Source organism: Rhynchophorus ferrugineus, unplaced genomic scaffold, assembly GCF_030347505.1.
Source record: "Rhynchophorus ferrugineus isolate W39M unplaced genomic scaffold, kcgeb_rfMv2 rfM6, whole genome shotgun sequence".
Classification (NCBI taxonomy): Eukaryota; Metazoa; Arthropoda; class Insecta; order Coleoptera; family Curculionidae; genus Rhynchophorus; species Rhynchophorus ferrugineus.
In genome coordinates, this window is record NW_027472585.1 from 696,174 (window position 1) to 717,985 (window position 21,812).

The 21,812-nt window shown below is 35.4% G+C and overlaps 2 protein-coding genes across 5 annotated transcripts in view; both read left to right on the forward strand.

Moving 5' to 3' along the window:
* Positions 1–21,812, forward strand: part of pan (transcription factor pangolin) — a 340,467-nt gene that overhangs the window by 219,136 nt on the left and 99,519 nt on the right. The window lies entirely within an intron of this gene.
* LOC143198986 (uncharacterized) overlaps positions 1–21,812 on the forward strand; it is a 55,500-nt gene that overhangs the window by 2,918 nt on the left and 30,770 nt on the right. Inside the window, exons 2-3 of the mRNA XM_076408695.1 lie at positions 377–642; positions 2,662–2,842. The gene's annotated coding sequence lies outside the window, so the exon portion shown is untranslated. The remainder of the gene's footprint in view (positions 1–376; positions 643–2,661; positions 2,843–21,812) is intronic.

Genomic DNA, 21,812 nt, shown 5'->3' on the forward strand with positions numbered 1-21,812 from the left:
AAAATTATGTCAATATCAAATATATGTTTATAAATTATCAAAGATTATAAAAAATCAATGCATCTACAGCGTTCTTATCAGCATATCGAATATATCATTGGACCGATGCCATGTATTTTAATTATTATTCCTGCTACTGTTTTGTTAATGAATAATTAATTAATATTAAATAGCCGAGTTAAAAAACTTTTTATCCATTTCTGCTTGTATAAAAACGTTTTATTGTTGAATTTTCAGATTTTATTGAGTAAACTTTTTTTTTGTTCTGGTCTAATCCCAGGGAGTGGAATGCGTGACGCATACTTGGTCGCGAAGACTTGCCCTGGATTGATTAGTTGGACCCGGTTATGTGGGATTGCCTCTGGGTTTGTCCCAGCATGTCGACTGACTCGCGAACAAGCGCGTTTTCAGAAGAACTTGAGCTGAGTTGTTGTTTGTGGAATGATTGAGATATGAAGTGCTTGATTTCTGGAGTGTCAGTTTCCCTATGAATTTGATTATTTCTGACAAACCATGGAGCGTCGTTTAAGATATTCTTGAGGAGCACTTATTTTGGAAAACTTGAAGCCGTTTCACCTAGTTGGGTATAACAAACTTGAAGTAGATGTTATATCCGTAGTAGTCGGACCGAACTAAAATATTGTAAAATAAGCATTTGATGGAGATGTCTGTTAGAGGAAGTCTGTTAGAAAGGCAGATCAGAGAAGATAGCACGTTTGCTATTCTCGAACTTTTCTGGATTGATTTTTGGATTTGGGAATGTCAAATGAACCATTGGTCAAAGTGGAGACTTAGGTACGTGACTTTATCCAGCCTTGGAATTATTGCGGTGTCAATCTTAAGTTGCGAGACTCGCAGTGCGTATCGTTTCTTATGGAAAAGAATGGCCCGAGTTTTCAGGGGGTTGATTTGCAACCTCCAGAATTTGAACCACTTGACCGCATGATCGATCTGCTTCTGGAACCATTCATGAATTGTAACTTCAGTCCTGGCGGCCAGCAAGAAAGCTCTTTTCTCCGCAGATCTGAAATGAAGATGTTAAATAAGGCTGGGCCCAGCGGGGAACCTTGAGGTACACCAGCATCGATTTGTTTTCGACTGGAAAGTGTTTTCCAGATCCTGACCTGGAAATATCTGTCCGATAGATAGGACTTGATGAGAGGTCTTCTGCGAGGTCTAACCGCACGCATTTTGCGATCACACCGGCGTGCCAGATCTTGTCGAAGGTTTTGGTTAGGTCCAAGCTTCTTACGTTGGTCAAGAGCGTGATGGATGTTTGCGGCCAGACGGGTAGCCTGTTGGACGTATGAGTGGTGAGCGCGAAAGCCGAATTGTTCATCAGGAATGATGTTGTTGTCCTTTATGAAAGCGTTGAGAGACAATTCATAAATATCAAATACATGTTTTTGATTATCCAAGATTATAAGTCTTATCTGCATATCGAATATATCATTGGACTTTAATTATTATTAATCTTTGCTACTGTTTAATGAGTCTCTAGTGATAAGATAAATCTGTTTTTTGTGGAAAGAAGAATATTTAATATTAGAGGTGGAGATAAAATCGCGACTATTTTAAGAGTGGAGATCCGAGTCAAGAGCAGTGTATAAATCGAAATGGAAACCGGCTCTCGTTGGCGTCGGGCGACAAGCAGATGGCACACACAGATAAGTCCGTATTAATATCCCATATTTAATCAAGTAGCGTGCCCGGTGGGGGCTCTACGCTCCGCTGTGACATTTGCACGGGCAGGTCGTCGTCATCGTCATCTGTCCGCGTCCGTACCCCCCCGCCGGTCCTCTCGTCGCGTCCCCAGTTTATCTTATCGGTCCCGATCGGGAGGAGGACACCCTTTCATTTCCCACAAGCGACACAATGGGACATTTCAATGTTTAAAAAGCGTAATTAGGGATAATCCTTGCGCAAAAAGGGGACTGGGACATATGCGCCTGACCAGGCCGATCGTTGTGTGTTCCAATTTAGATAAACTCTCTCTATTGCCTCGAGTGCATAGTATATTTTAAGGGTAGCTAGTTGTAAAAAAAATGCGCACCATTGCATTGTACGGCGAGGGTAAATATCAGTCTCTTAACTCGTCATTTTGTTTGATCATTTCTTTTTTTATGATTGTCCGTAGTGGTTCAACAATCTGCCCGATGGGCAATAAGTATTTGTTATGGTAACTATTAGCGTTGAGAACTATCGATTGAGAACAGTCGAACTAATCGATAGTCAATAAATTAAGACTACAAGATTAATTACTATTTCAGTCATGTGTACGCTTCGACTGTTTTTCTATTCGTGATATCAGAAGGAGATGTACGAGTCCTTCCCGTACTAATTTTGAGACAGGAAAGTTCGGACATAATAGAACTAATTCCTATATTTCTATTTAATTTCAACGTGTATTTACTTTTTTTCTGCAGTGCCATTAGTGAAACGGAGATGTACGTATTCCTTTTCGAAGTTTCTTTGGGAAAGGGAATGAAAGAGATAACGGATAATTTCATATAGTTAACTTCATTTTTGAATCGTTCAGGATTATTTTAATATTAGTATTCGTTGAAATTTCAATGAAGGAAGCTCTAATATTCAAAAGGCTTGAACAAACATCGAGAGACTTAGAAAATCGAAAAAGTCGATCTAAAAAAGATCTAATAGTTAGCCAAGATAATATAAATGTTGTCAAAATTATTTTACTATTTTTCAATCAAATTGTTCTTAAAATGTAGATATCTTGTAACATAGAGTTTCTAAATGGTGCTATATTTATGTACTATATATTATTATTTATAATCATACTACAAACAAGACAAAATCATATTGTTACATATAAATCTATGTAAGTATAATTTATTTTCAAGATCGCTAGGATGGCAAGGCAAAGATGTTAAAAAACAATCGAATGAAACTAGTGCGGCCGAAAAGAAAAGTTGAGTCGATAGTTACCAACGCTATTAACTACACAAGTATCAGAGCTTTTTAAAATTGATTCCAATTTTTGAAATATTCAATAAATTCATTATTTAGCTATTTCTGGTCGATAAAATCTATTTGTTGAATTAAGAAGTATAAATCAGAAATGACCTGAGGTTGAACTGAGTTTTTAAAAACTCCTTGGGATCTGTTTCATGCATTATAGCAAACAGTAATTGTTCATCATGCCGTTCGTCGTCCCAAAATCCTTGATATTTTCGTTTTCTTTATAATATAACGATGCCCATGCTGCTGCTTCATCAGACATTACATATTTTGTAAACTTTGTATCAATCATTACTTATCGAATATCAGGTTCAACAAACATTCCTTCTTTGATTTACGCATGCGACAGTTTTGGACACAGTATTTTTTTGCACTTGTAGCTGGACAAATTGGCAGTTTTCTTTGCATTTTATATCGACGACATTCATCGAGCAAAAGTAGTCTCCATAACGTTGGCACAGAAAAGGAAAAGTATACATTTTCACCAAGTGACTACTTGTACAGCTTTGTTCTGCATGCATTACAAAACAATTTTGGTACCTAGGTTGGTCAGTGTTTACTACAGCAAAACCAAAGTACTACAAATACGCACCAATTTCACCTTTTTCGACCATATAACATTCACAAACATTACAAAAACATTTCGAATCGATTTTGGTATGCTACCTCTACATTTTAACACATTCTCATAAACAATCCCAGCACCAATACTAGTTCCAAATAACGTTTAATGCAATGTCGTTCGCTGACACAAAAAACTGGCACCAATCTTAACACATGGATTGAATATTTGAGTTCAGAGCATCAAATGATGTTAAGAATCGTTTTCGTCTGCTCGGTTCCAAAAGAATCTGATCCGATTGTAAACTTTTGTTACTATATGCAAGACATTTAGAATTTCATTACAAATCTATACATGTCTATAGTGCAAAGAGTATACATGTCATCAATTAATGTAACCTGCCTCCCATTTTTTGGTCCATGAACTTTTTTACAATTAATTTCCTTCGTTATTATTTATTAATTTCTCTGAGTAATATTCTTAAGGGAAGAGTTTAAATACATTTTTTAAGTAAACGTCTTCGTTAGTAGGGAAATATCGGTGTCTGTTAATATATTTTAGCCTAATTATTTATTATTAATCACGATTATGATACCCTTATACTAAGTTTAATTATTTTATGGCTATTTAACTAACAGTTATTAGACACGAGTGGTTCTGAGCAGCTGAAGACCTACATACATTATTTTAAATTGTTAATTGCCACTAAAAAAGCTGCTGTCACTAATTTTCGTAACCAGCACCACGAAATAAAAAACGCTCGAGTACTATCACGACACCGAATGACGGTGACCGTGCAACCATAGATGTCCATTTATGGAAACCGTTCTCGCACTACCACTAAATCTTTGATGCCGGCTTACGGGTATGCTGAGTAATTAAAGAAAATGTTATCGTTTACGGTTTGGTCAGTCGCGAACGTATTAAGGTAAAAAGGAGAGAAAACTTTCTTTTGAAATTAGGGGATATCGTGCATTGCATCATTCTGATAATATCTTTGAGCCTACGGCTAATTGGTGTTGTAATAATTTGCATATAATGAATGTACTTAAGCGCAATTAATGTTTTGTATTTATGTTCATAGTGAGTATAGTATGCATTTTTTATCATCACCAATTAACTTTTTGCATGGTGAGTTGCTCCTTATATGTTAAATAAAAGATAAGTTCTCTTCACAATATTTTATATACCTATATATATATATATATATATTATAAACATTCATTACACATTACACTCATTCTTTATTTACATTCTTTAATGACGTACACTGCTGATAAGATGTTTGTAGGAATTGCTCGTCTTGTCGGTCTGAATGTGTGGCTGTTGACGCGATTTTTTATCCGAACACTCACTACTATTTTTGTGGAAGGATTTCGCACGGGAACGGAAAACACTGGTTGAATAAAAACTTTTTTATTTCATGTGTTAAATACTACATGTGTTCGACGCGAGGATGGACGGGATATTAGGTTAGGTTAAGAAAGTACGGAAGCGCTATGGAAATTGGTACTGTTACAAGGGGTAGAGAGAAAAGAGAAAGAGACGTCGTTGTGGTGTTCTTTTATAGCCTTTTATAACATTTGAATTGAATAGCAGTAGCCTAAAAGGTTGTAGCGGTAGCTACATGCTTCATCTTTTAATAAATTTTTGATTACAATAACATATCTCAACAAAATATCTAATTGGATGTTATTGTGACGATCTCTTAGTATTTGTTATAGTTTAATTGTCGAAATTATTCTATAAAATCATATATCTGGAGAGGACAATGACCATTGGGTGCGCTAGTTTGCATAAAAAGTCAAGGTCGGAGTCAGATTTATGTTTTTTGTAGAGAGCAAATCACTGTTTTTCATCCTAAAAATTTCATCCTAACATAGATTAACAGAAGTCGAGAATAACGAGAATTGTGTATCTGCAAACTACATAATTTTTATAAGTGGAATACATAGGACAAATAGAAGAAACTGTGGATTATTAACAGTAATTTTGTAAACATTTTAAAGCATTGATAAATATTAAGGTGCTTAATGATTAACGCAATAGGATATGCAACTATATGGTATTTTATTCTTTGAGCTTTGTATCAATTATTGCTATTATTTACTTTGTAGACCTAAGTTTTGAAAAGTCAATAGTTCATTTAATTCATATGCATTTCTAAATTGCAAAAAATAAATGACCTAATTGTGTTCGTTGATATTTTAATGTACATGCAAAAGTCAAATACCAATTGCAACATTATTTTATTCATTATTCCTTGTTTTAATATAAAAGCATGTATTGTTTATTAAAACTTTATTTATTATTGTATATTTATGTTTATAACAAAAAAAAAGAATGTTCTTGTATACTTATATTAGATGCTCTGAAGTTCTTACAATTCTGAAAATAGTCTTATGATATTTTTGTTATATCAATGTTTTAATATGTTTCAATATACAAATATGTAATACTTTAATTAATATTATATATCGATTGAATTTCTGATATTGTGTTGAAAATATTGTTTAGCACTATAACATATCATTTTAAAATGATTCTCTTTACTCTATTATGTGGAGTTTCGACCACTAGTGTAATATAATGTTTAACAAGCTAATCCATCAGACGGTTAGCGGACGATTTTAGGGCCTCGCGAGCACTTTTTATCCACGTACACCTTCTCCCATCAGATCGAGGCTTGGATCTGTGTGTTTTAAGATAATTGCCGGTTCTAAACGGAAGTGCTAGTTACATTAAAGACAGGCGAGCGACCGAAACGCCGCGGGCGGCGCTTCCAAGAACTAATCGCGCTTCTTTGTGTCGTTTGCGCGATAAATTATGGCCCCCAGTCCACGAATACGAAGAATGAGATGCTGCGGCGGCGGCGGTGGCAGAGGCCTTCGCCGACGCCGCTCCTGCCGCTCGGCTGTTGCTGCTGCCGTTGCCGTTGTTCCTGGCCGATCGGAGCCACACACGAAACCGCCATCGTGTGGGTCTCTTTGTGAGTTCAGCTCGGTCTTTTTTTATTAGCCGAGCCACAAAATCAAAATCAGTTCGGGGATTAAAGCTTATTTTATGACGATAGTCGATCCAATAAAACAGTGAACATGGCATACAAATGTATAACTTCAAAATATTCGATGAAATAACTAAACAAAGATAATGTTATCAAGTATAATTTGTTTTAATATTTTAGTAAATTTAATTCATCATTAACAGGTCAATTGAAAAATCCCCGGCCTGACACATAGATGGCGCTACTAGAATTAAATCCATATGTTTTTCAGTTAGCCCTAACCCTCAAAAGATGCGTGTATAAATTTGACAGCTGTCGGATCATTAGTTTGTGAATTATAGCATTTTGAGTGAAGCAACTTTTGTTATTGTGAAAAAATCTAAAAAAAATAACGGTGAACCGACGAAAACATTAAAAAATCCACAAAATGATTTTGAATGACGATAAATTGAAACTGAATGAAATAGCAGACACTCTAAAGATATCAACTGAACGTGTACATCATATCATTCACAAATATTTGGGTATTCGAAAGTTCTGTTCAAAGTGGGTCCCGCGCGAGCTCACTTTTGACCAAAAACAACGACGAGTTGATGACTCGGAGCAGTGTTTGAAGATTATCAAGGGTAATAAACCCGAGTTTTTGCGTCGATATGTGGCAATTGATGAAACATGGCTCTCATTTCACTCTCAAGACCAATCGACAGTCATCCATACAGTCTAACAGTCGGCTGGCAAGGTTATGGCGTCTGAATTTTGGTATGCGCATGGAATAATTTTCATTGACTACGTTGAAAATGGAAGGACCATCAGCAGTGACTATTACATAGCGTTATTGTACCGTTTGAAGGACGAAAATGCACCGTGTCACAAGTCAGTGAAAACGATGGCAAAAATCCATGGGCTTCGAATTGCTTCCTCATCCACTGTATTCTCCATATCTGGCCCTCCAGCGACTATTTTCTGTTCTCAAATCTCAAAAGAATACTCGCTGGGAAGAAATTTTCGTCGAATGAAGAGGTGATCGCCGAAACTGAGGCCTATTTTGAAGCAAAGGACAAATCGTACTACAAAAATGGTATCGAAAAGTTGGCGGTTCGCTATAATCAGTGTATCACCCTTGAAGGGAATTGTGTTGAATAAAAAAAACTAATTTTGCCAAAAATATGTGTTTTACTATTGACCTGTTAATTATTAAAATATTAAACGTTCTTTTAAAACATAATTATGCAAAAAAATCCTTTCGATATCGATTCACAGTCCTTACAGTTTGCTCTTTTTCTCTATCTGCGTCATCTTCGGACGCGACGTTGGGCATTTTTTATCCAACGATCGGCATCCCGGGTCCACTTTTCATAAATCATCTCGCCTAATGACTGATACGCGACAAAAACGGATCTGGAACGAAGACGGTCGCAGTCCACAGATCGGCCAGCGCCTTAGTTTATCGCGACCAGTTTTTGCCATCGTTTCATTAATAGAGGAATCTTGTATCACCGAAGAAAAGAACTGATTACACTTCGGCGAATGAAGAATATCTGCCATCCTTTTCGCGTAGCCTATGTTATTTCGTATATTTAGATTTCGATCTTTAAAATATCTAAGAACTAGTATGACGATGCAGTATATAGTTCTTTATTATTTTATGTTTTTTTAAAATACACATTTATTTAGAATATTTTGTTACCTGGGATCATTGAACATGAAAGAGTGGATTACTTAGGCAAGAAGAGGGAGGGATTACTTACGGAAAATTTCCTCTTCTGGAGTAGAGATCCACCATTATGCGTCGAATGTGTTTCCTCATTGTCCAAACACATATTAATCGAATGCCGAAGATACAACTCGGAAAGACGGTTGGTCAAGAGTGGTGAGAGAGACGATGGACCATTATCTTAGGCTGGAGAATCTAGACAAGCTGATTAATTTTCTAACCGTAACAGAACTACTAGAAATATAATATTGTGCATCAATGTAATATCATGCGTGTTTGTTTGATTTTTTTGTATCTTGTTTCCTTATCAGTGTCATGAGTTGTGCGACCATTGTACCTGTAGCATTCATATATTCATGCTTTTACATAGTTTACTTGTCATCTTGCAATATATACTCTTTATCTTACACATTTAACTCTAGTTTTGTATTCCGATACAGGTATTTATATTGGTCTTTTCATTCTATACTTGTAATAACATTGTATACTTTAACTGATGTAAATGTGCTGTATATTGTATGTCTGTAAACAGATCCTAAATAGCGCAGGAGGCTGATGGTTCTATAATATATAAATAAATAAATAAGTTACTACTGTACTAATTTTCAAAAAGAAGCTGTTAAAATTTCATCATATTCTACTGATAAGTTGTGAGTTATTTGGCTAAGAGTGACACTACTTTTGTTATTTTCAAAACAATGGATCAAAAACAATTTCGTGTTTCAATTTTACACTGCTTCTTGATGAGATAAACATACCGTTCAAGCGAAGCAATGGCTTGAAAAGTGTTATTAAGCACACATATTCAGAACTTTATCAATGACGATGCCGAGCAATCTATCAAGACTTGCCGTGATTCACGATATTACCTTGTTCTTCATACATAAACCCGACCTTTTCATTTATGACCAACATTCAAAACAGATGGAAGCGCTTCGGACCACTGTAAAATATAACATAATGATTAGTTTCCAATATGTTTTACTCTCTTTTGTATTCTACAGCTCAAAAGATGATTTCAATGGTGATGTCTGCTGCAGTGAGTTTAATTAAAATTACCCTTCATACCAATTGGTATTTGAAGTTAATGCATAATGAGATGTATTAACAAATCGTGTGTAAAATGCCTAACATAGTTTAACAATAATCTGTGTTATGTTTTTTCCATTTTTCTTTCAAACATAGATTTCGATCAAAAGCAGATACACTGGCTTTTGTATTTCGCGTTACAAAACAACCGGAGTGGTAGTCATCCGGTATCCGATAACAGTATACAAATATCCGCGCTTGTTTTCTGATAATTTTCGGACGGAATCCGAACAGTTCGGTGAGCGACCGCGGGGCAGAATCGCTTTATCAATATTTCTTCTCAAATAGTTAAATTAACTAGAACCGGTACCGGATAGACATCGGCCAGAACCAGGTAGCCGGGTATAGGCGTCGCCGTTACGGTATCTCTCAACGGTTTGCGCGGCCTGTCACTTGCACAAAGCTTTGTGGCGGCTCCCGAAGGCCCCGGAGGCGTTCGCCGCCGACCTAACTCCTGCTCAAAACCCCATCATTTCCAAGACAACATCCAGAGCAGGGGAAAGGGGGTATTTCATTAATTTATTATCGTTATATTATGTGGAATAATTGATAAAAATCTTATACCAAGTGTATTGGAAAGTAATTGTTTTTCAAACAAATGTCGCTAGGCTTAACAGGTCAATTGAAAAGTCCCTGGCCTGCCATAGTAAAACACCTTTTTTGGCCAAATTAGTTTTTTTTTATTCAACGTAATTTGCTTCAAGGGTAAAACACTGATTATAGCGACCCTCCAACTTTTAGATACTATTTTTGTAGTGCGATTTGTTCTTTGCTTCAAATTCAATTCAATTCAATTCATGTTTCATCCATTGTCACATATCGATGCAAAAACTCGGGTTTATTACGTTTGATTATCTTCAATCACTGCTCCGAATCATCAACTCGTCGTTGTTTTTGGTCAAAAGTGAGCTCGCGCGGCACCTACTTTATACAGAGCTTTCTCATACCCAAATATTCGTGAATGTTATGATGTACACGTTCAGTTGATATCTTTAGAGTGTCTGCTATTTTATTCAATTTCAGTTTACGGTCATTCAAAATCATCTTGTGGATTTTTTAAATGTTTTTGTCGGTAACAACTTCTTTTGGGCGTTCACTGCGTTCACCGTCTTCGGTGCGCATTTTATAAAGTCTAAACTTAGCATATCAATCCTTGATCGTTGATTTAACTCGGCATCAAGCCAAATTTTTGCTTCAACTGTATTTTTTCCCTTCAAAATGCAATATTTTATCAACACGCGAAATTCCTTTTTATCCATTTTTTTCACAATAACAAAAGTTGCTTCACTCGAAATGCTATAATTCACAAACTAATGATCTGACAGCTGTCAAATTTATACACGCATCTTTTGAGGGTCAGAGCTAACTAAAAAACATATGGATTTAATTCTAGTAGCGCTATCTATGTGTCAGGCCGGGGACTTTTTAATTGACATGTTAGTTCTGTGTGTTAATTTTAACAAATGTTTATTAAGCAGAACCGTTTTATCGAAAATAGAAAGAGTGAAATCATCTTGTGAATAATGCTGTTTCATTGTCTGTCTTCACCAACTCTTGGTCTTTTGTCTCTCGATTTTTTTCTGTGGAGAATTTAAATATAATAAAATGTCTTTAAATTTAAGTAACCACTCTGATATATTCTTTTAGTTTGTAAAGTTGTCATATTGTTATTCATTGTTAATTGTACAAATACAACATTAGCATCATAATTTAAATCAGATTTAAATAATGCAGATAAACATGAAAGTGTGAAAATGAATTTATTATTTTGGTTTTATGCGAGCGTAAATTACTGTCTCCGACAAGCAATAAAAATTTCAGCGAGAAACGAAATTCCAACGTGATACTATCAAGCCGCCGTAATAATACTATTAATGACGAATCGTAAAACAATCGTGTGGCCGTTATTCTTTTCAGCGTGTCTCGCGATGGCCATAATTCTCCCGGATAGACGATGGCCACGCTGAAATTTCGATAATTTACACCCCGGACAAAACACGGACGCCTTAACTGACTAGTAATTGATTTAATAGCTCGTTTTTTTCGTTTTGTTTTGGTCGAACGGTCAGATTTACCGTCAACAGTCGCGTGTGCCACATGGGCGGGAGAGCCCTAATGCGTTAATTACCTTTGCCACACCTCTATACTGCACGCAAAACCACTATTACTGTTATGACCGGCCGGGGTTACGTACGTAGTAGTCCTTTAAGTTATTTACATTGTTCTGATTGATTTCCTTTAAGTGCCTGGTGATAATTATGACATTTCATTACGGGCTTTAGCACGGTATAATAGGAAATCTTAACAGCTGGGCGTCTCTATTGTGTTAGGTGAAAGTTATTGTGGAAGCGTAATGTTGATGTTAACATTTGATGATTATGAGATTAAAAAAAAAGTCGCTTCAGCCTATATAGTATCACAGAGAACTTATGACATCAAGACTTTGACTTTTAGATTATTTTGACTTTTATATGTAACAATATTCATACATAAATAAAATAAGTAAACAAAAATAGTGTAATTCGCTATAATTTATTTATTTATATATATATGATCAAGGGACAAGGAACTATAGTTCATTTTACAGTCACAATAGCTTGTAAGTTAGATTATTTTAATTATATTTACGTTTAACTCTTCTAAATCACCTATGAAATCCTTTGGAGGTCTAATACACCTAATTATCAATTGTACGTCCAAGAAATATTGTGTACTTCCATTAGATAGCATATTTACCTTTTTATGTTTAGTTCGTCTTTCTTTCGTTGCTGTTCTCTCTTGTCAAGTCCATTTTCATTTCTTAGTACCTGTGTACATTTATCCTGATAAAATTAGATTTAATGACTGCGATCGTACATTTTAACAATTCTGAACAATTACCCACGTATCTATGTACATAAGTATTTCTCAATCTACAATACCATTTTCTACGCTTATCCTATATTATTTGTGTAATCCACTGTCAACACCCTGTCTTGGCAATTGTCATCATTGAATCATAATCCCACATATCAAGAGTTTCATTGTCACTGTTACTTTCTAAACCGTTATTCGTTATAAGTCAATGATTAAGATGTTAAGTTCCAATCTAACGTTATTTCAGAATTTTACCATTTAACAATTTCTTCTTCTGTGTGTCTGGTGTGAGGTCATCCGAACCGAAGGGTGTAGAATACTGTAGTCAACTCTTTCCACGTATCCAAATAGTTCTTGCTTGTATATCTTTCTCGATCTGTATATCTATTCCTGATTTATTTATTCTTTACCATACCCCATAACAATTTCATTTCATTACGTGTACAGTGATAAGACGGAGGACGTGATAATCTTTGGCTATATTGTACGCCAATCTGATCTACTGTGTATCTTTTTTCAGACCTATTTCTAAAATAGTTAAGTACATTAAAAGTTATTAAACAATTCATTTAAATTTTCAGAGTAACAGTTTGAATTAATTCATTCTTTAACATGGTGTGATCAAAACTTAATTTATGTTATGCAAGCCATTCCTTAATTACAGCACATGCTTATCTACTTGTTGAGATCTTTTTCACTATGGTATATGGTGCATTCTCCATCGTTTATGCTACTGTCTAGCTGCAACACGCTAAAATTATTTACATTAAATCCCCAGCAAGATGTATTATTTCTTCCGTTAATATTATAAACATGACTTAAATTGTCACTTGTTTGTCTTAGTGCAGCTTGGATTTTGGAGATCTTTGATTTCATGCAATGACGACATAGGTATTGATAATGTATATTTCTCGAATTATTCTTGCAATTTTAGTATTTATATCTCTTTATATTTCTCTCTATATTTTTTTCACACAATTTATACTATTGACAATGTTTAAGTTTGGAAGGCTGTGTGGAAGGAAAGCATTTGAGAATTTCGTATAGGGATAATGAACGTCGTTGGATAATAATCGAAATTGTAGCCGATGCAAAATTGATCACAACCAGATGGCGGCCTTAGCGCCGAAAGGCAACACGTTTAGTCACGCGTCCTCCTTTGATTTGCGTGCTCTTCACCGGCTAGACCCAATTATTGTTTACGTCTCCATTGGTTCGGCTTTGATCGTATTCTTGTACTTTTCCCACTGTCCATATCGAAGAATTATATACCGCTAGCGTTTATTGAAATGGGAATGGGGGAATGATTCTTCTTATTCCCATGAACATTGTTATAAATTACATGTATTAGTGATACTATTGTAATATTTAATTTTATTTACGTGTGTTAAGACTTGGATTTGTTAATTTGAGTAGTTATATGAAAACGGTGTTTTGGGAAACACATATAAGAATTTTATAAACATTATAACCAATTTTTCTAATTTATCCCTCTGACGTCCTGAACACACATCTAATACATATTCTCAATCAGTGTCACTTTCGGAATCGATAGTGAATAATGAGCTTTTAGTTTCCAATCCATCTAAACGCTTTTTAAGAACTCCACGATTTGTCAATTTCTTTTTCCGTGTGTCTGATGAAGTTCATCCAAACCAAAGGTGTTATGCTCCTTTCTACATAGTCAGACAGTTCTTGCTTGTTTATCCTTCTTGACCTGCATCTATATTGTAATAACTCCTTGCCACACTTTGAGTATGTAATGTATCTTTTTTTGAGGTCCTAAGTATGGTGCATAGTCCATAACAATGACTGATGGTTCTTCCAAGTTCTTTAAGAGCTGATTTTCAAACTGCAGTAAAAACATGTTATGGTTCATTTTTGCATGATAGTCTGTCTTGGACTTACAGGAAAATACTAACTCTGCGCCAGGGATAAAACCATTCCTATTTTCAGCATGAAGAACAATATATCTGCAATTAATTTTTAATAACTATTCTGATTAGCAAACCCTAATTGATAGTTATTCCAATATTTATCTTTTCCCTCATCTTTTGTTGTCTTTACACTATATTTCTTATCATCTTGCCAAGCGCGAACCAATTTACCATTCTAAAATATTCATGTCTCATTTAAATATATAAATTGATATAATAATTCTTCCTCGATTTTGTTATATGTTTTTAAAAATTGTATTCTTTTAAAAGCAATCTCTGGAAGTTCCATTAAATCCCTTCATGGGTTATCTTTATACCACTTAAATCGTATATTACCTGACAATACTATCAATACTGTCCTCATATGTATGAGGGTTTGTTCTACATATTATAAAAAGCTGCATATCTCTAAGCTTTTATGGATTTATTCCAGAGTAACAATTTCCTTTGAGATAATTGTATTAAATTATATTACACATTTCATTTAGTTGATCTTTGATAGAGCTAAAAAACATCAAGCTGATCTTGATTCGTCACCCGCTTCATATCAAGACGGTTTCTTTTTGGCGAATCCAAGATTACATTTTTCTGCGGTTATTGTAACTAGTATTTTGTAGAATTTTGCAAACGTTTGACAATTTGACGACTTTTGTAAGCTGATTCGGTTACATGGTCGAACGTATCAGAGAGCATTACGTTAAAAATATTAACGACATGAGTTCACTGTTATTTTGAATAGACTATATATATTGGATATAGTCCAGTTGAATGTATTAAATTTCTTTATTTCCCTGTACCGTGATAACGTTTCAACGATATCACTTCCGGCTGTGATCGATGTCTTTGTACGAACGTTTGTTCATCGTATTTACACGACAAATGTACGGTAACGACATCCGTATCGATGTTGTCGAGGTCTAATAAAGAAAGATTACATCTGGATGTGTGTGTACTGTTTGTAGTTTTCAGATTTTTCTTATCGGCGGACATTTTTCCTATCCGCTTCGGTACAAGACATCGTGAATGTTATGGATATAATAATCCACTGTCGAGTAGATTGTTTGAATAGCTTTTTTCTGTTTACTGTTGTTTTTTGTTGTTTTTAATCGAGGGGGAATTTTATCTTGTTTGAATAGATCGGCGTTAATGTCATCAAATCTTCTTATAAATTTACGTAGTGGATATTTTTGACAAACTTATTACAATACCTTTTAATAAAGTTTAATAACCTTTTTTTTGGTTTTAACTTTTGCCTTTTGGCGTTCACAACTAATGTAAACAATCATAAGTTTACGACAATGCCTCGGCCGGATTCGAACCCACGACTATCGCAACAATAGGAAGTCGCTCTGAGCACTACGCAAATTAAGTGGGCAAATATCCTAAAAATATGCACTTTATTGAGTATTTTTTCAATATATAAATTATATTCTAATAAAATCTTAATAATATCCGGCATCTAAAAACGAAATTTTTATAGCGTTTTTTCGCTCAAGTTCAACTGCGCCGATTTACCGATATTTTAAAATCTTCTCTATACATCTTTCTATCATAACTATATCTATTTAAAACCATAGCGTTTATTCCTATTTTATTTGGAAAAAATTTGTTATGAAATGGCAAAAAAATTGTGTTTTTTGAACAGCCCTAATTTGGCAAAAGGGATTGACTTATTTAAATGTAAACAAGTTCACTGAAACATATCTTAGGAAATAAATTAAATTTTAAAAAATTCTCTTAATGGTATATTCTTCAAGAGTTAAGCTATGAAAATATTTGATAAACAAGCTCTAATTTTTTCCTTTTCTATAGGGTGGAACAAAAATCCCAAAAAAAAACATTTTGACGTGACACTAAGGTGGGGTAAAAGTCCCGCTACCATTTTGATTGCGCGACATCTTGGTTATATAACGTTTAGCTCAGTTTTGTTTTGTGTTGTGTAGACGTCCAAATTTTATTTGGGATAAATGTACGTCACAAGAACTAGCAGAAATAGTGACAATATTTATTGAAAATAATCGTTCCATTATTGTGACATGGTAGCGGGACTTTTGTTGAGCGTGGATGTTCGTGAAGATAAACACAGAAAAATTTACTGTTGATTTAGTTTTAGGTGTTTTTGAACTTAATTTTGGAAATATGAAAAAGAAATCGATTTTTTTTTCAAATTTTTAGAATAGACTAACCCCTTAACATTTAAAATATTAGCTATAGTGTTAAACCGTAGCTTTTTGTGTGTAAATTCATATGTGTGTATTATATTAAAAAGCTATATATTATAAACATTTTTTAACAGGTAAAATAGCTACGGCTTCATTTTGCGTGACATTAAATATTCAAGATCGTGAATAGTATGCGGTATTGGAGTTACTAATAAGCAATTTTAAAAGCGATAAACACCCTTCCGTAAGTGTCATTGATTCATTTATATAAAAAAACGCAGTATGGTGAATGATGTTGCTATGGTAGACGGACAGGTTAAGGGTCGACCATTGTGGGGGCATCAAAACGAATACGAATCCTGAATGGCAACAGTCGCTGCGAAGAAGTTAATAAGCAAATTTTTCCCTTATAGAGCCTACGTGGCTCTCTCTCGCCTTTATTGGTTTCAGTAGCATGCTTGAGGTGAGGCGACGGGGAGGAGGAGGTGGATGTGGGGGTGGGGGAGGAGGGTGTTAACCAAGATGAATTGTCGAGGAAGGCGCTTCGAGTTTACGAGATCGCGGCCGCGGCTCGTAATTAACAAGAGCCCGGGCTCTGGGCCCGAGACCGTCAACGTCGTCGTCGACTTTTAATATTCGTTAATTAATTACCCTGCGCGCGGATGCTGAAAATCCGACACTCGACGCGGTTTGTTCTTTTGAGAGCCGCGCCGTACGACACGCGGATCGTCGACAATGCGTCCCAATTAGCGCGCGCCGAGTCGCCTTTGTCCCCGGGGGTGGTTTTCCGACCGCCTCCGCCTCGGCCCCGCGTCCTGAAAATTAGTGAGAAAACGCTCGGCGCCCGCTCATCATTTAGTGCCTTTGTGCACTTTTTAATTAGCATCAAGAACGGACGTGGGGCGGCGACGCTCGCTTCGGATTGCGACACCGAATCGGACCATCCTAATTTTGTCCGACCACCATTTTTTGTTTTCTTGTTCGCGGTGTTTCAGCCTCTTATTTAATCGCAAAAACATCTAGTTTATTAAATTATGCTCCGTAGGGTACTTAAATGAAGCCCCTACAATAAGACAGTGAACAGAGAACGTTGAGTATTACTTCATTAACGGTTTTTTCGAAAACAAACTACATAATTTTCAAGAAAATGCGAAAGTGTATTCAAAGCATTGGCTATTTTATTCTATCCATCTCTCTACATCTTCGAAATTGGCGAAGCGCTGGTCTACAAGTGCGTGTCCCATTGATGCGAAAAGTCCCATCCAAGTACTTTCAATGCTTCCTTTGCGGTTTGGCTTTATAAAACACGCGTTATCGTGCAGTACCGTGTCTTTGGGCCCATTCTGAACGTTTTTCGATCAATGCATTGTTCATATTGATTATTTGTTGTCGTTAGCGATCTGTTTATGTGCAAAGTGCATACCTTTGAAGCACCATTTAACAGACGACGTTTCGATTTTCCATTTACCTGTCATTCAATTGATGTGGCACTCATCTTCAGATCTTCTGGATTTTTCTCATTGCTCGTAATCAGTCGCTAATTGTTTCTTGCGCCACATTTAACACTTCTGTCAAAACCAATCCAAAATCAACTGGAAATCTAATAACTCTTGCAGTTTCCCATCTTCAAACTTTTTCGGTCTACCAGAACGTTCGTTGTCTTGCACATCAAAATCACCGCTTTTGAATTTTCGAAACCACACCTCACATGTCTTTAAGGTTAGATAATCACCGCAACTTTCTACCAGCAAACGATGACTGTCTTGGCTTTTTTCCCAAATATGAAGAGTAAGTCGTAATAGTAGTCGCCCTTGGGCTTGGAGGGAAAAAAACTAACTCTGCGCCAAGAATAAAAACTATTCCTGCTTCCAGACTGACAATATATTTGCACTGAATTATTACTAAATATTATAACTAACAAAAAACCTAATCAAATGTTATTCTAACATTTACCTTTTTCAACTTTTCTTGTCTTTATTATTATATTTATTTGCATTTTTATTTATTGTATATGTATATTAATTGTTCCTTTTTATTTCAGGTAAGTTTCAACATTTCGTAAATTTCTTCAAATGTGCACGTAAGTACCTGTTAAGCCGGTAGAACTTTCTAGGTACTTTGTTATCAGTGTAGAACATCTGTCATAGCGTAGTCATATCATTCATCAATAATATTATGTGAATTTGTTTAATTTATAATCTGTTTATTTAAAATTAACATGTGATGTCTGTACGATTTATTAACGACTTTCATTAGCGATGTTTTGTTCTGCATTCACAAGGAAATCATTCTTTGTTATAACATTGGCGAGTGTTCCTCGTCATTAAACAATAGCGACATCAGCCATATGTTAAAATTAACGTTTGGTTGTATGTAGTATTCCACATGTTACATGATTAATATTGTAACTGACTACTCTGATACTTTTACATTAAAAGACGAACAAATAACAAAACGGTATCGAGTTTAAACGTAAAAACTCTAATACACTTTATATATTTATTTAATTTTAGTAATCGTATCAAATATAATTTTTCATTTTCTCCTGGTAAAAATTTGAAATACGAATGTAGTTCGCTTAAAAATATCAATTTTTTGCTTTAGACCGAAAATAGACCTATAAAAACTTTTTTTGCCCTGAAATGAACTCAGAACACATCTGGCTCACGGTTCGAAACTAAATGGGCTAATAAACTTTTATACTAAGAACTGCAACTCTACACCTTTTTCTAGTAAGTCATAAATAAGCCATAAAAATCCTTTAAATACTGTAATTTAGGATGCTTACTTTGTAGACTGTACATTGTAGCTTCCTAATAAAGGTTAAAATGGTATTCATTGAAGAATAAGAATGAGAATTTTATGAATTAACCTTTCTTGTTTCATCTAATCAAGTGTGTAAATTATGTTTTTTTTTTAAACAATTTTTCTGATTGATATAAAAATAGAACTATAGGTTTCTTTATTTTTTCATAAATTGAGCTTTTATTATCCGTTATCTTTATGGAGATACACATTATTAACATAATTAGAACACATACATTGTTAACATATTTAGAAGCTTTTAAACCCAATTCCAAATATAGTATAAGATTCTTTAACTCCACAGTTGTGGTTTTATCGACCATAATTTGTTCGAAATCAGTGAACCACAATTTCCTATGTCTAATCACGTCCTTTAAACGTATGTAAATGATATCATTTCTAACTCACGACTAATTGTACCAATTAATTTGCCTGTCGTTTGACGGTTCCAGTGGATGGTCTAATCATCATTTCTTAGTCTTCGTTAGGGTTTATTATCATTTATATTTAATTAAAACAATGAATGGAATTAATAGAGGAATAGTGAGTCCTGACAGTACAATTATAATATTTCACTGAGTACGTTTAAAAAAATATGTTTAGATATACCTTAGCATATTAAAATCTGTTTAGAACAAAATGGGTGGACTCTGGTGCTGGCTTGGATGGATTAGGTGTGGGCATGTTGGGAAGATCAAAGAATGAACAGGAAACAGCATATAGCATTAAGCTAAATCGCAGGCTTAACGCGGATGTGGCGAACTTCGTTGCCTTGATGCTAGCGGTGAACATTGTTAACAAAAATAAGATAATTGGTAAACACATTATCATAACTCACAGCAATATAGCGCTATGGTGGGCCGAACACGGTTCACAAAGGAAGAATATGTACATAGAAGAGCTCAAGACGACATTGAGAGAGCTGAGTGAAATTTCTATTCATGTAAACATGTAATGGATAGGCCCCTTATCCACATTAGAAATGATAAGGATAGGCAGATTGGCAGAGGAGGCAACAAGAAAGGCGATAGGAGATATGGACAACCAAAAATGGATAAGTAAGGGACAGATCAAATGCGAGAAAAAAAGGGAAACAATCGACAGATAGCAGCTGGCATGGAACAACTAAAGCGATGGCAGAACTCTCCATGACTTCTGCGAGAGGGTGGGATACGAGAGATTGAGCTTAAGCAGAGAGGCGGTATCAGCAGATTTAGAGTAAGGGAGAGTGAAGGTTTGTGTGAATGTGGTAATGGTGTGGAGGCAGTAGTTAGGAGTGCCGACACTGAGGCAGATAGATATGACAGTATCCACACAGAATTTAGAGAGTTAGGCCAAGTCCACAGCGTGAAAGCGCGTTAGAACCACTGGAAAAATGGCCCAAACAAAAAAAATCTCTTTAAAGGTAGGTCTGTTCTTGTTTACTTCGCTTCAGTGACATCTGTTTTCGATAACACATATAATTTAAAGGCTGTAAAGCCCGGTGAAGTATAATTCATGGAACTATTTGGCGTATAACAAACCAGATGTTCGATAATATTACCTTTTTACCATCTAGCCATGATAGAATGTGATCGATGCTTTGAAGGCACGTATTTCCTCAAAAATATTTCCTTGTTTCTTCAGAATATATGATCATTTAGTAATTATATTCTTGTTGGCATTCAAATTTGATTACATGATATCAAATATAATTTTCCATATTAACAGGTCATTTGAGAAGTCCCCAGCCTACCATAGTAAAAAACTTCTAGGGCTGATTATAGCGACCCTCCAACTTTTCGATACCATTTTGTAGTACGATTTGTCCTTTGCGTCAAAATAGGCCTCCGTTTCGGCGATCACCTCTTCATTCGACGAAAATTTCTTCCCAGTGAGCATTCTTTTGAGATCTGAGAACAGGAAATAGTCACTGGGGACCAGATCTGGAGAACACGGTGGACGCGGAAGCAATTCGAAGCCCAATTCATGGATTTTTGCCATCGTTTTTACTGACTTGTGACACGGTGCATTGTCTTGGTGAAGCAGCACTTTCTTTTTCTTGAAATGCCGCCTTTTTTCGTCTTTTCGGCGATTTCACTGTTCTTCAAACGGCGCAATAAAGCTATGTAATAGTCGCTGTTGATGGTCGTTCCTTTTTCAAGGTAGTCAATGAAAATTATTCCATGCGCATCCCAAAATACAGATGTCATAACCTTTCCTGCCGATTGTTTTTTCGGCGTTTTTCCACGCTGTTGATCGTGTGCAGTCCACTCGGATGACTGTCAATTGGATTTCGGAGTAAAATGATAGAGCCATGTTTCATCCATTGTCGTATATTGATTCAAAAACTCGTGTTCATTACGCTTGATCATCTTCAAACACTGCTCCGAATCATCAACTCGTCGTTGTACTTTACACAGAGCTTTCTCATATCCAAATATTCGAGAATCATATGATGTACACGTTTAATTGATATCTTTAGAGTGTCTATTTCATTCAATTTGAACTTACGGTTATTCGAAATCATTTTTAGTATTTTTTAAAATGTTTTCGTCGGTAACAACATCTTTTGGACGTCATTTCACCACGTCTAAACTTAGCATACCAATCCTTCATGATTTTAATTTTCCCGGGGCAGTGTCGGCATCAAGCCTAGTTTTTGCTTCAACTGTATTTTTTCTTTTCAATAAGCCATATTTTATCAACCCGCGAAATCCTT